The sequence below is a fragment of the Rhipicephalus microplus genome, chromosome 1 (assembly GCF_043290135.1).
Source record: "Rhipicephalus microplus isolate Deutch F79 chromosome 1, USDA_Rmic, whole genome shotgun sequence".
In the NCBI taxonomy this organism is placed as follows: domain Eukaryota; kingdom Metazoa; phylum Arthropoda; class Arachnida; order Ixodida; family Ixodidae; genus Rhipicephalus; species Rhipicephalus microplus.
In genome coordinates this window covers 88,529,178-88,545,472 of record NC_134700.1, presented here as the reverse complement: position 1 = coordinate 88,545,472, position 16,295 = coordinate 88,529,178, and the positions used below count along the sequence as shown (strand labels likewise).

General features: G+C 43.8%; 1 long non-coding RNA gene across 1 annotated transcript; it reads right to left on the bottom strand.

Annotated features, from left to right (window-relative positions):
* Positions 1-4,630: 4,630 nt before the first annotated feature.
* On the bottom strand, positions 4,631-16,032 carry LOC119178094 (uncharacterized). Its single transcript, XR_012885289.1, has 5 exons — positions 15,894-16,032; positions 9,951-10,064; positions 8,700-8,768; positions 6,432-6,606; positions 4,631-5,091 (listed from the first exon to the last, which is right to left on the bottom strand). It is a non-coding gene; the product is annotated as an uncharacterized LOC119178094 (long non-coding RNA).
* Between the last annotated feature and the right edge of the window lie 263 nt (positions 16,033-16,295).

The following is a 16,295-nucleotide window of genomic DNA, read 5'->3' as shown; positions in this document are numbered from 1 at the left end:
TTACAATATATATATATATATATATATATATATATATATATATATATATATATATATATATATATATATATTGTGTGGTAAATGTGAAAAAAGATAACTCGCTGTGGGCAGGAGCGGAACCTGCGACCTTCAAATAAAGCATTCGATACTCTACCGCTGAGCTACCAGGGCGGCTATCCTCCCAGCCACTTTATTGGGTATATATGTGAATTTTTAACGTGCGAGTGTCAGTCAGCGGCATATGTAGCCATGGCGGCGAGTGTGGCGCACTCTTCATGAGCCTGTGTGGCGTCACGTAGCACGTGAACTTATCACGAGCTGGCAGCTGACCAATAGTCCCTCGTATACAACCTCTGGCACCGTGTCTGCCAGTACGAGACCCTTTTTAATGTGTAAGAGAAAGGAGTCTATACTTAAGGGCTCGTTTTTTTCATATTTTGACCCACTTCTCATCCACTTTTCACCCACTTTTCTTCACATTTACCTTACGATTCGGTCTAATAAATTTCCCTATACATTCCTTGGCATTGTCTGATAGATTTCATAATATTGTGCTTCAAGATGCCACACAGCCTCATGAATAGTGTGCTACATTTACCGCCAAGGCTACAGATGGCCCTGACTGACACTTCCGCATTAAACATTCACAAATATACCCAATAAACTGGCTGGTAGGATAGCCGCCGAGGTAACTCAGTGCTAGAGCGTCGATAACGTTATTCGAAGGTCGCAAGTTCGGTTCCTGCCCATGGCAAGTTATTTTTTCCCCACTTTTCTTTCTTCACATTTACCTTACTGTCTAATAACTTCCCCTATACTTTCCTTGAAAATATCTGTTAGATTTCATGAATATTGTGTCAAAACAAGGAAAAACAAGCCCGTAAGTATACACTTCTTTTCCTATATATATATATATATATATATATATATGTATATATATATATATATATATATATATAGTGTTTTCGACGTTTATAGGAAAATGAAAAAGCTCCCTTTATGTGGCGGTTGGTTGTTTACATGAAAACCAAAGGCGCGTCTCGCTTGTAATGCCAAGACGTGCATTTTCGAATTATTACCAACTGCGTTCTAGGTTACATTATCTTTTATTATTTCGTACATGATGCGTGTTTGTCCACACAAATCTTCAGCGGGAACGACGTTCCTAATGCGTCTGCTGATGCACCCATTTCCGCCATACCTTCCGCAACCTTCCAGACGAAGAGGCCGGTAGCGTCTTTCTTACGCCAGAGGTTGTAGATTTCATAACTTCCGCTAAACGTTATGTAAGGGTGAGCAAACGCACCCTTTTGAGACGTTTAACTAATACGATGCTCTGCCCTGCTATCGTGAAACGTTTCGACCTGACAGTCAATGTCGCGTGCCAGTACAGGGAGTAAGTAGCCGATGCCTGTCAGATGATCTGTGCCCGTCAGTGCAATTAAGCCCTAAGCGCTCTTCCTAACCCTACTTCAAGAGGAGAGGGAGGCAGCTCTGACAAGGTGCTCAGACCATACAGGCCCAAAAAGACTCGACCAGGAGAGTCAGACTGGCATTCGATCAATGGAGTCTCGATGTAGAGACACCACTCAGCATGAGCAGACCCAGTGTGACGCTAACCTTTCCCTCTATCTCGCTGCTATTTCTTTTTCTTGTCCGAATAAATGCTCCACACCACCACTACTTCAAATTTGTTATAGAGGTGACAAAAATAACTATTCTATTAGAAACACGTCAAACGGGATGGTCACAGCAATGGCGCGTTGCCTGAGCTAATCACGGAAGCCGAATTTCACTTACTCTACCGCTTCCAGCCGGAGACACCACCCCACGACCCAAGAGCAGCAGGATAGATTGATGATTTATTGATTTATGGGGTTTAACATCCCAAAACCACCTTATGATCATGATAGACGCCGTAGTGGAGAGCTCCGGAAATTTCAACCACCTGGGGTTTTTCAACGTGCACCCAAATCTGAGCACACGGGCCTACAAACAACATTTCCACCTCCATTGAAATGCAGCCACTGCAGCCGGGATTTGATCCCGTGACCTGCGGGTAAGCAGCCGAGTACCTTAGCCGCTAGACCACCACGGCAGGGCAGTCTGATAGTGTTGGAGAAAAAAATACGCGTTCTTGCAGTCTCCTTCACGCTTTTGATGGTAGCGCTGTTCGTTGTAATTCTGCCAGCTATCGTCATGGGCTTTTTGATGGCGCGTTCGGGTCCTGTTTTTTTTTCTTCCTTCTTATCCGATTGTAATTATTTTGCAGACGTATATCCGTTATAAAGTTTTTGGTAAGCCCCAGAATAAAACATCTGTGTAAATCGTGTATTAAAACAAAAATCTGAGTCCTAATGACGGTGTCCACGAAAACATCAGACTACGAATAGCAAAATTGACGACTCTGTAATATAGCTTCAAGGAAATCCTGCAAGGCTATGTGACATACAGGGTTTTTCAGACCTGCATTCATGCAATTGAAACATATAAATTATATGATTATATAATTATATGATAAATTATATATAGAGTGCTTTAATATCCTGCACTCTTTCACACTCTCTTAATTTAGACAAGAATCTAAGCACACCATCTGTTTAGTGTATTGAGCCCCTTATACAATATTTCTATACCAGATGCTTACGAGAATGTAGGACAAGACCAGATGGTGTGCCCAAATCAGGAAAGGCCGAACAACGTGGTTTTATAAAAGCCTATACAGAACTGCAGGTATGCGATGCCACAATAATAATTTAAAACTACTGCACTAAGTTGCTTCAATTACCTAAGAAATAAAGTACGGTTTTCAAAAGATTTACTACCGAGAAATGAAAAGATCGATCCTGAAAAATTGAGAAGGATTTCATCATAGCTCATTAGAGCAGCGTCTTACTGTAATCACTGATATCGTAAAAACACTCGTGCCTGGAGCCGCACTTTTTCGTCAAAAAGACCATGGTAAAGCTTTCGAGCAGTATCAAAGTCTGCAATACTCACAACTAGCGTCACATACTGATTGATATGTGGGGTTTACCGTCCCAACACCACCATATGATTATGAGAGACGCCGTAGTGGAGGGCTCTGGAAATTTAGACCACCTGGGGTTCTTTAACGTGCACCCAAATCTGAGCACACGGGCCTACAACATTTCCGCCTCCATCGGAAATGCAGCCGCCGCAGCCGGGATTCGAACCCGCGCCCAGTGAATCAGCAGCCGAGTACCTTAGCCACTAGACCACTGCGGCGGGGCCTAGCGTCACATACTGGCCAGCCGGTTGTGTAATGGGTTTCTCGCAACGCATCATTCCTTTATTCAGGGAGTTGATGAACTCGCCCTCTGCAAACAAGGTGCATGATAAATAGTTTATTATTGATGGAAATGAATGCCAACCATAAACAGAAAGGCATCACGCACAGCTCTTAAAGCATCTGCGTTGACATGCAGCTGGAGTCAGCACTTGATTCTAGATCAGAAAACCAAACTTTTTCTATAATTAACCAGTAACGGACATAGTGCCCTGTATTTATAGACAAAGTCTTTTTGTAAAGAAAACGGAATTGGCTCTTAAAGGAGAGTGCCACATCACGGTAAACTGAACGTGATGTCGCACTTGAAATAATATATATAAACGTTCTGACCACTTATCCACATCAACGCATTTTGTCATGACACTCGCAGTGTTGTCATAGGATACTCAAGGCATTTATTCTGTTTTGCTTGTTGTTCAGCTTATCAAGTAAATCACTCTTTATGTTGAAGTAATGTTACCCATTTTCTTTTTTTATTTCACTTCTATTTTATTTATAGTAAAATAAATAAATTATTGAAAAAATAGATTTTGAAGGATTTGAAAGGCTATCTTAGCGATCAAATAAAAGGATCTGATTTCACAAAATTCTAAACTATAACAAACAAACAAAAAACAAGTGTAGCTTGAACTAAGCTCAATGCACAGCGAAGATAATCCATTTCTATCTGACTCAAACCATACTAAGTGATGCCAACTGTTAAGTTATATGAACTAAAGCAAAACATTGCCACCAAGTTACAAAAAATTCAGTTTCACAACAAGGGAGAAGCAATAAATGCGACAGCGACAAAATTGTATATACAAAGGCTGGCAGTTAGCTCTTTTGGGTACAATATTGCTTAGCTCTTCGATGCGCTGTTGTGAAATGTTCTTTTCGCACTGTCTCCTCACGTTGAGAGCGTAGCAAGTAGACGGGTTTACGAATCATTAGCGCTAATACCTGCCTAGATTGGTTTGTGAGCCAATAGCACTAATACCTGCCTAGATTGCACGCACGCCAGCGATCACGACCATGCCCTCAGAATCATTGTTCGAAAAATCACATTCTTGACGGAACCAAAACTATTACCGTTTCGATGAAACCAAAAACATATTTCAGCCACGTTTTCTGGCCCGGGGCTTGGTGGCAGCGGCGCTGTTCGGCGCTCATAAACAAGTTTCAAGCTGCACGGGTGGTTCAGCGTAGGCGCACAATGACTGACATCGGTGCCATTGTGCAACTGTTGCAACCCTGGAAAGTTTCTGCACATTTAAACTACAGTCACTAAATACCATACCCTATATTTTCCTTGAAATCATTGCCTGTTAGTGCTCATTCACACGATCAACTCCTGGTTTAATTATACGTTTCAGCCACGCAATATGGGCACGTGTACATTCCGTAGGTGTTTAGTCTTTCGGCACCAAAACGTGTCGCAAATATACATGCACTTGCTCAATCAACAGTTTTAGCTAATACTTGAACATTTCTTGCGACTCCTTATCTGTCGTCACTGTATAGAATTTCTTTCAAAAGCACGTTCAAGCACCGGCTTGGTTCTGTCATAGACCATTTTTATTCCCCCACAGAATGAAAGCATGTGCTTGATTTCATTGCAAAACCGGAGTTCGATTTGTTATATTCAACGTCCCATGGGCTGTAATCGCTACGACGTGGGCACTAGAACGAACGGCTTCAGGTATCCTATTTATGAAAGAACTATACCTTCACATTACTAGAACACTTACTGTTCTTCGTCACGTGTTGCCCAAGATCCCTTTCTATGTCAAAAGGATCTGCAAACAAAATAGGCGACAAGATTATATTTCAGCAACAACCAGCCATGCGATCACTCGCGCTCTCAAATTGATCTAACTTGCACCTCCTCAACCGTTGACTAGTCCAGGACTGCTTTGAACATCATTATGGGATACGAAACAGCAACAGCTGTTTTGGCATCCTCAAAAGCCTACCATCAAAACGCAAGGGGCAGGTACAGTGTCATCGGCTTCACAAAATTCTGACGGAGCGCAGTTTGTTGTTTGTTAGTGCATTGTTCTCTGAAACTTCCCTGCACGACACACCCGTGCCTTTACTGCTAGTCGAGTTCACAGAGAAAAGAAGCTCTGTCATAAATGCAAAAATAAAGCAATTGAGTGTTTCCCGTAACGGTATTTCCAGGTGTGAATATGGGAGGCGCCCACTTTTCTAAATTCAGCTTCCCGGAGGCCGTCACTCTGAAAAACAGTGCATAGCCATAGCTTTGCGCCTTAAATATGCCACCGAAGATCTAGTCGAGTGACGGAGTCGGACAGAGTTGGCGCCGCCGTTCACACTATTTGAAAAGGAAAGAGGGGGGAGGGGGGTTGAGGCAGCTTCGCCTGGTCGGTCCAACTCCCCTCCGTTCGCAGGCCTATGCGTCACGACACATTTCGCTTGAACCGGTTCATGACAGCGATAAGCAGTCACAACGGTTATTGTTTTTGTGGCCCTTAGCAAAACGTGCTCATCGCAAAGCCACCACCATCGCTGCGGCCCTGCCAAGACAGCACAGTGGGGCGAATGCTATGGTCGTTCGCACACGGAACGTTAGAGAGCACTAGAATCATTGTGTGCACTGGTGCATGAGTGGGTTTGTCATGTGGTATTTTTTGTAATTTGCGGGTATTCGCAATTTGCAGAAAAACACTAATACCTAACACATATGAAGTTCAGAACCATATATTGGGGTGTTTTATAAACCAATGTACAACTTTCTCATTGAAATTCTTTATCGATCTTCGTTTTTTCAGAAGTTATTTGCTAAAACATATAATTATGCAATATTTGAAAACACAAAAAAATTGTCCAACTCCAGGCAACAGTGAGCAACATGCATTTGGTCGCGTCGTAATTTCGTGTTCCGGCATACTTTTAAACTCTGGCTAAAATTACGTGGGACACCCTCTATATTAAAAATGACGTGGAAGCGGCGATGACACGTCCTCCGTTATCTCGCACGCTGTAGGTAGCTCCAAGATATAGCTGTCAGCACCTGTGTGGCTTTATGTGGCAATAATCACTGAGTCCCGATTTGAAACTAAGAACGACTTGCTGACTCAACACTTCCTTGCTGTCTCACTGAGTGAGAGCCTACCTTCGATAGCCATGAACTCCGATTGCCATCTCTTCTGCAGTCTCGTCACAGGTGTCTTCGCTCTAATGCTCACAACATACTTTTTTATGTTGAACTCTGCATAATAACGTAGGAGGCCAACCCACAGCTCCCCGACTGACTGATGGTTTTGTCCTTTGCCACTCCAGACTGATTCCTGCAACAGGAAAATGAACTTAAACAGCTGCACTTGCTTGACGTCACGAGCACTGGCTAAACAGTGGAGCTGGTGGCATCATATTGTTATTTAATTTATTGAGTTTATTGTATAGCAGTTATGCCACAGCCTGCCTACACAATTGTTCGGTCTTAATTTCCTAAGTCAAGAAACAATTTTCGCAACACGTGCAACGTACAGTTTTTCTATATTGTTCTATCTACTCACCAATGAACGTATACCTAGAGTTCCCCCTGGATGGTAATCAGAAACTATATGGCTATATCAACCTTGCTTCACCCAACATTCCAGTTATATGAAGCTTCATGTTTTGTGCATCGGAATGGAGTACAGAGATTTTTCCAAATGCGGTGGCGCATACTTTAATTCAGATTGATTTGATTGATATGTAGGGTTTAACGTCCCAAAACCACCATGTGATTACGAGAAACACTGTAGTGAAGGACTCAGGAAATTTTGACCCCCTGGGTTCTTTAAAGTGCACTAATATCTGAGCACACGAGCGTGTAGTATTTCTGCCTCTATCGGAAATGCAGCTGCCACAGCCGGGATTTGATCCCGCGGCCTGCCGGTCTACTTAAAAGTCAGGTTACTGGGCTAGTTGGTAATTGATACTGAAGAGCTTTTTTGCTTCGTTTATCTGCAGTGTCAATAAACAAGTAGTCTCATTAGCTGCACACTGATTGCGTGATGCTGTATTGGGATTCTGCGTTCCAACCTCGACCTAGAACAGCTCTGCCTTTCTTTAATACCAATTGCACTGGTGGATTGACTTCTCGGCTGTTAGCTCAATGATTTTACGGAATATAACAGAAAAACAAAAAACCCATGGTTGTCCCTCTCAGAATATTTCTTTACTCAGCTATACCGTACCGCCCAAGTTGGCTGATTAAGTAAACCAGATTGCAAAAGTTGCCATCAAGCAAGCACTCAAACTTGGTTGGGTGGGCATGGGAAGTTGAACATCGCACCCTATTCATCTTTCACCTTTTAGTTATCTCTGAGTTGCTGACCTGTGCTCAGAATGAACCCCATATATTAGGCACTTGAGTACTGCATTATTATGCATGGGAGAGTAATGCCACACGGCCCACGGCACGACAACAAGCCTTTAAATTAACATGCACGTGGTACACTTGGCACCACCTCACTTTTTCGTGGGAGGAAATGAAACCAAAATACGATCGTAGATTAGGACTGGCTGAACCATGACAAAAACCTTCAGTTTTTCATGTCACAGATATGCACACTATTCAGTTAAATATTAGCGAGATGCTCTTTCACAAAGTGTTCTCAATATCAAGAAATCAGGCACCTGGTACGACCATTCGCAGTGTGGTTGCTTGCGACATCTAAAAATAGAGTAGGCGATCTAGCTCGTTTTTGACGCTAGATTGCCAAGTTCCTATTGCAAAGAAAGCAATAATATTGAACCAGAATGTTCAGGTGAATAACCAATCGAAGGGCTTCAAAACATCCTTAGGTTTTATTTTTTTCCCTGTTCTGTCTGCGGAGACACGATGGTCATTCTTGGCCTCGATTCAGAAAGGGTCTTCAAAAAGTGGCTCATACGTATATGTACTCTAGACGCGATCAGGTTGGAGGGCCACAAATCACACTGGAAGATACATATTAGGGTGTTAACATCAGCCAGATGCGAAGTCTTCACGGTTTATTCTCTCTATGCGCTACAGGTAAAGTGATTGAAGCTAACCATAACCACGGTTGTACTCTAGATAGGCAGGAGAAACCCAATGAACTCTGTTGACTTGAGATATTGTCCATTGCGGTAGGGCTGGCTTCATGATGCTGCACGACGAACGTTAAAATCGGAGTGCAATATTTTGTGTTGTCTGGCTCTGATATGTGGAGAACGCTGATAGTGCACACCATAAGAACAAAAGTGTCCCTTCCGCTGAGCCTCAAAATCACGTTAGTACTCCTTTAAGAACATGCTCCGAAAGTAGCCGTCTTTACAGCACCACACAGACTGCAGATTAACGGAGGAAGCAACTGCTTCATGTGAAGATCCACGACTGGTTTGGTCAACTGCGGGATGTCAGAACACTTACCAATTCATCAATGTTGTTAAAGAAATAGACCTTGCACCCATAGACGAGTTTTGGCTCCTGTTGACCCAACTGCAATGCAGAAGATTGTCGCCCTAGAACATCACACAACTCAGCACTGAATATCTTGGTTGGAAAACGCACAAAAAAGAACAAGACAGAGCAAGCGGTGGGGGCAAGATAGGCAATTCGTAGCATCAACAACCCGACCACCAAATATCTGCGTCATAGTAGAAACAATATTATTTAAAGCTTGCACATCTGTAATATTGATGTCATGCGGTCACTTCAGACCTTGATCGGGCTTTATTCGAATGGAATTTCTTGAACGTGATTGGCACCTTTGCACAAGTTCCGGTAGGAAGCTAATCACTGTTGAAAAATGTCACGTTGATTCGGCTTAATGGTGACCACAATTGCACTATGTGGCGCATAGCACACCGCCATGGGCATCAGAGAATCTAAGCATGTGACCTGGATGTTTTGATCAATTTATTTCAAAAAGTATTAACAGTTGTCATCAACAATTCAATAAACTTGTTACAAAAATTCAAAGGTTGTATTTGAAAACGAGACACAAAAATGTATTACCAAAAAAATACCTCCAGGATCATGATGACTTTTTTACAGGTCTTCTGAATCATCAAGCCGTGATTAGGATCGAATTTCTCTGCTGCACTTGACTGTCGGCTTATTGTGCAAAACAACCCCAATCCACATCGAGAATCCATCTTGTCATGTCCGGCAGACATGAAATGGTGCTCAATGACTGTCACAAGCATATAACACCTAGAAATACACTATCCTGTAGAATTTGCCCACAGCACTAAGCCAACAGTGCTTCACATGAACATATGCGTAAAAAAAGCTAACTATTCGATGCAAAAGCAACATTCAGAGAAAAATACAAACGTAATACAGGCAAACAATTAGCAGACTAAAGAAAATACTATGTGCTCATCAAGTTCAAATGTATAAATAACAATAAAAAATTTAACGAATGTGGGCGAAAGGTCATCAATTGCTATTTTCTCACGTGAAAGTAGTTTTTAACCATTCAACTCTCTGCTTTCTTGTTCATATTTTCGTTTTGGTTAAAACTATAGCTGGTTCTGCCTGTGCTTCGTCTGGCTTCACGACATCAAAATATTTATACATCTCAGTTTCTGCTACTTTCTCAACGATTTCCTGCGTTCACAGCAACATTAAATACCCATTGTGCAGCTGCAGAAACTGAAAAGGCACTGAGCTTACCTGCTGGAGGACTGGTATTACTGGTGGGTCAGTAATTTGGAGGTAGTGAATCACCAGCACATTGCAGGCATACGAAGACAAACCACCTCGTGATGCGCCACTGATACAAGAAATCTGGAATCAGGTAACATGCCTTAATAAACTGCTCAAGAAAGAGCACTTGGTAAACAATATTATAACCTCACTGCAGCGGGTGGCAATCAGTCACGTTTGCGAATCGACTTTTTGAAAAAATACCGTACGCCAAAGTAAACATTACACTAGCCTTTATACACATCTTTTTATTACCCTACGTTTATCCACTAACACCTCCGAATTGCACCATGTAACAGCGATATCGTCCAGGCTTCACTGCGTGACGTGCAGACGCATAATATTGGTGGAGTCGGTAGTGACTTCACTGCTTTGAAATTAGTTTCGATGAAAGATTACAGAACATATATGGGTGCAGGTGGGAGGAAGAGGCGTTCCCGTATTTGTATGGCAAGAACGTTGAGTGAAATTTGAGCAAAAAAAGATGGGTGACTCATCAGCAAGTATGTGTCTGGCAGTGTAAGCGACATGGTAACAAGGTTTGTTAAAGGACCCCTAAACAACCCAGAGATTTAGCATGAGTCTACAATGAAAACGTAGCACCACGGCTTTTGGTCATACCTAGTACACTCTAGCTCGTTTCGCCCTTTTCGTTCGTCGGCTCGTCTCTCCTCCTGACCGAGTGTTCCGTGCGAGGAGGAAGAGCGGCAGGCGCACGTGCAATAAGCGTCAAATGAAACCCGAACAGCGGCAAGTTTTCGCGATGGTTTTGTGCTCACCAACCAGTTATCACCATCGAAAAGCGCACGCATCTTGTTCGGCAGCTCTGTGCATATATGCGTACCTGTGCATGGCGATAAGTGGACAGTGCGCTCCATACCATTGCGAACGCTTGCCGCGGTTCTGGTTTCATTTGACGCTGATAGTGCCTGTGAGCGGACAAACTGATTACTGTCCGATGACATGCTGATGTCACTGCCAACATCTGAGAGAATTAAAAGTGCCGAAAGGAGGAGGGACTATTAATTGAAACTTCTGGAACCCACGGCTCGTCGCGCTGCAGTTTGACATTGTTGATCGTGGCGGAATTCTGAACACGATGCACACGTTTGCATAAAATGTTAGAATTGAGTGGAGGTGCTTTAGGGGCCCATTAAGCGAATCGTCATAGGAGCAGAAATTAAACTGGATGGCAGCTGTAGAAAACAGTTGTTGATTTGTGGGGTTTAACGTCCCAAAACCACCATGTGATTATGAGAGATGCCGTAGAGGGCTCCGGAAATTTCGACCACCTGGGTTTTTTAACGAGCACCCAAATCTGAGCACAAGGGCCTACAACATTTCCACCTCCATCGGAAATGCTGCCACCACAGCCGGGATTCGATCCTGCGACCTGCGGGTCAGCAGCCGAGTACCTTAGCCACTAGACTACCATGGCGGGGCAGAAAACAATTGTTTCTGAGTAACTACAGTAAGGGTATAGACAAAAAAGCAAAATTATATTTTATGATCATTGAAGGGAAACCGCTTTGCTTCTTAAAGGGAGGTTGGGTCTACTTAGAAGGCATAATTTTACATTTAGATTAGGTGAACAAGAAATGACTTTCCCTTTGCTGTACATGCGTGTAAAGTCTAACAAACAAAAAACAGCTATGCATATTTCAGTTGAAGATAGAAATATACACTTTGGTGGTTAATCTACATGAAGCCTTGAATTTCAGGGACAACATTGGAAAAGTAAAGAAGTCTGCGATAAAAAAAAGCAATGGACGACTGCCAAATTCGTGTCCGAGTAGTAGGCAGAGAGCAAGAAAAAGAAAAAAGCGTGGCCGATTAATTTATTTAGATATCGGTATAACACAAAAATGAAATATGTCTTTATGGAGGCAGTTGAGCGTTTATTGATCATGGTTTTAGAAACAGCAACAAATTGCCAAGTCACGTTAGGAACGGGAAGTGGCTCGAAACTTGCAGCGCACGCCTTAAGCAGAAAGTACGCACGATATTACCATTCACAGGACGAGCACTTACGAACTCCCACAAATCGACACCTAAATCGCGCTGTTGAAACGGTAAGACGCACGAAACAAGCACACAAGTACACAGGACAAGCGCAAACAACTCGCAATTCTTCCTGTGTCGTGTGTCAGCAGCGTGCTCCTTTCGTAACATAGCCGTGGCCGCCTGCGAAGTGACCTTCGTCCTCCACCGAATTACGAGTCTGATAAGCGCGCGCACCGGAGAGACCACGCTCCGTGGAGGAGGCGCTTCGTGGAGGCGACGACCTTTAGAGCGGGCCCGTCGCGCCCTTTCACAAGCGATAACAAAAATGCACTAGTACTCCGAAACTCCGAGGACTGCCAAACGATGTCTGATGAATGGCTTACCGTAAACACTCGGGACATACGTTTTGTGGCATAGTGGTTATCACCGCGCGCACAGCATGGAGAGGTTTCTGCTTCAATTCTGCGTGACAAATGGCAGCCTTCTAGTTTTTTTTTGTGTGTTTTTTTTTTAGATGCAAAGCAGCTCCATGACTAGCGTGTGTGGCGCTGTCCCTCCGCACGCACCGCTTCACTCGCCGCAGATATTGGAGTGGTGCCAAGTAGCTCACGCCCTCCTACCAGCGCGCAGTAACGTTTCTCCTTCGCCTGCTGAGCGCTTGCCGCGTATCTGCTCTTTCACTCTTCACCCTCTCCACTGCTCCCAACGCACGTGCCCACTCCTCACGTGGGCATCATCTCACTGGCGCCACTTCTTTCATCTGTCGGCGAGAAGAGACGCGAGCCGGTGGGTGCGCGCTGTGCACGCGCCTCGAGAATCTCGCGGCGCCTAGAATGTGTACAGCGCGCCGCTTCCTGCCGCGCGATCGCACCGACGGGCGGGACGCCGTCGTGGCATGCTTACAGCTAGTGTGCGTCTACCTTCTCCGGCTGTCACCGGTGTTGCGAGGGTTAGCGAAGCTGATCGCGTTCGCGAATGGCGACGTCAACACCGTTTAAGCACGAGCCAACTAAGTCGAGTGCAAGCGTCTTCCACGCGTCCCGACTCCTGTGTCGGCGCTTCAAACAAACGCTCACTCGAGTAAACGCTACACCGAGTTTCATTTCAAGACGTTATTCTAGCACCAGCACCGGTGTCGATGCCCGTTTCAACCCCGTCAACGCCATGCGCGGCACTGCTGCTTTGCATCCATGGTGTAAGATATCTTACACCGTGTTCGCATCCCATCAGGATTCCTTTCGGGGAGACGGTCCATAGTTTTTTTTTTCTTGGCATTTTTTGTATAAATTTTTCACCGTAACTTCCGTGACAGACGTACGTCAGCAGAGCTGTGATAAACCCCCGCATAGAAAGCTTTCGTGTTAAAAGAAAGGAAAGAAGCGGGATACATGAGGATAATCGAAGATTAAACGCAAACAATGGCGCATAAATTTAATTTTTGTCCCTTTGGGTGAGAAGAGCACCGAAATTCAGCTGGAAAAGATCACGCAGTAGCGTAATGCAATAATATAATATTATCTTTAACAATAATATTCAATCGCTTCATCATTCAATCATTTATTTCAACGTGCCCTGGAACAACCACGAGGTCTTAGTGCAGGTGCACGCAAAATTAAAACAATATGAATAGACAATACAATGCGATCTAGAGAGAAAAAGTGTGATACAAAACGAAATCAGCTCAAAATGGGAAAAATAAAAGATGGAAAAATAAAGGTAAATAAATAAAAAAGGATCGATAATAAAGCTAAAGATACATGTGGAAGATTTCTTGAAAACCGGAAGTATGTACATTGTGAAAACTACATTAAGACAGTGCAAAGTCGACATAAAAACAATGGCGGAGGACTGTGAAAAACATCAAGATCATGGAAGTCAACATTTTAAAGACTGTATTGCATGAACAGCAGAGGATTGAAAGAAGTTGCCAGGTACATGACATGGTCAAGTCTCTCTGGTTAAGTTACGCGGTATACAAAAATTTACACATCTCCGAAGCAAAGTGCAAAATATCATACCGTGAACTAGTTTTTTTAAGAAATGAAAGGTCAGCGCGATTTTGCCGATAATGAAGTGATGCCAATGATATTAATCTGGCAGTGTTAGAACAAGATCGAGAGCTATTTCTAGCCAAATAATGGTTGTGAATACTTGTGAATTTTTCCCGGACTCGCTCAGTAGCCTCACTGCCAGATTTAGCCATTTGATGTCACAGAAATCATAATATTAATATTACTATTATTATTAGGACAAAAAGAAGGTCAGTCCCACAGATTGGGTGTAAGACATACCAATCACTCATCATTGTGATCATCAGAACAATAATATGAACAAAACAACACATTAACCTTGGCAGAATAAAGGCCCACAGCCTTAGAGAAAAGGACACTATTTCATCAACCCATCAACTGTCACCTAAAAAAATTGCATAGCCCTCATGCATTCACCTCACTTGGCTAGAATGCGAAAGCCACTTTGTTTTCTGTTTCTTCCGAGTTGACTCCAGTGAAGACTCGAAATATTTCTGCACCTATCACGGTTTTCCTCCGCAATCGCAGGCATCGCAAACTTATAAGCACGTCCCGCTTTTAAGCATGCTTGTAAGCACGACCCGTGCGTCCGGGATAAGCCCACCTAAGCGCATGCGACATAAGATCATTTGACCCCACATTCTGACGTCAGAGTGACTTCAAGATATCAATAAGTTTAGTGATACGTGATGTCAATATAACGTCATAAGGTAGTATCGTGATATCATTTTTTGTAACACACGTTTCGACGGCTACAACCACTGATCATGTTTGATGAGGCATTTAATGCTTTTGACTTAAAAATGAAGCCGACTACAGTCGCGAAAAATTGGGGCACCCCTACGTTTCGCCATTAAGAGTTGAACGTGACAGCAATATTCTGTACCTAGTGCGTACTACAAACACTTAGTGTATGAAATCTAACTTTTCGAACATTCTGTGCGCCCACTACGTGGCCTTAAGGGTGCAATAGCGTGTGCGTATTTTGTAGTGGATCATGATCATCAGTGACTACGTGCCCTGCAGGACAAAGGCTTCTCCAATGTCCCGCCTGTCAACTCGGCCCTGTGCTTTCTGCTGCCAATTTATACCCACAAAGTTCTTATTCGCATCTGCCCAACTAACCTGCCTCCCCCTAACCTTCTTGCCTTCTCTAGGAATCCAGTTAGTTAACCTTAATGACCAGCAGTTATCCTATCTACGCGCTACATGCCCGGCCCATGCCCATTACCTCTCCTTGATTTCAACTACGATATCCTTTACTCTGGTTGGTTTTCTAATCCACTCTGCTCTCATGTCTCTTGAGGTTACACCTACCACTTTCCTTTCCATTGCTCGCTGCGTCGTCCTCAATTTAAGATGAATGCTCTTTGTAAGCCTCCAGGTTTCTGCTCCGTAGCTAAGTATCGGCAAGACGCAGCTGTCATATACCTTCCTCTTGAAGAATAGCGGCAATCTACATGTCATAATTTGAGAGTGCTTGCCAAATGTGCTCCACTCCATTCTTATTCTTCTAGTTACTTCAATCTCGTGGTTCGGCTGCGCGGTCATTACCTGTCCTAAGCAGACAATCTTTGACAACTTCAAGTGGGTGACTGGCTTCAAATTATGATCTCTGAAGGCACCGCCTCCGCTCAGGGGGTTCAGGGAGCCAAAATTCACATAACACGAGACAGAAACGCTTGCAACAAGGACAGCCTTAATGCACGACTCAAAATACTCACAAAGAACTTTACTGACCGGCTGAACATGACACTAGCGCACAGAAGAAGACTGAAAACTGGAAGAAACCATCCTCGCAGACTTGCGGTTAATGCAGCGAAATACAACGGCAGAAAAGCCGACGCGAAACATGACAGCGGAAAATCAAACTCACACGCAACTCACTGTTGAGCACGAGCTATGGACTTGCCTTTGCCGACGCCCCAAACCGGCGTGGCATCCGCTCTGTAGCACGCACGGAGGAAAAAAACCCATCACGCCTAGCACGACCGGCAATTCATCGCATCGCCGTCCTGCCACCGAAAAAAAAAGAAAACCCTGGCTCGTCTCACCCTTACCTTTCTCTTTATCTGCCCACCACTTTTCCGCCCCCTGGCGCTTTCCCGATGCTGACGCTCGTCCCGCGCATGTACACAATGCGCATGTGCTCTTCACCGCCTGCTTTTACCATGCGTGCTGCAGATAACGGCCCATCGGGCCGACAAGTCATTATGATAATCTTTTGTTCTTACGCCCGATGGCTATGTATGCATGTACCACGTATTATTGCGGCAAT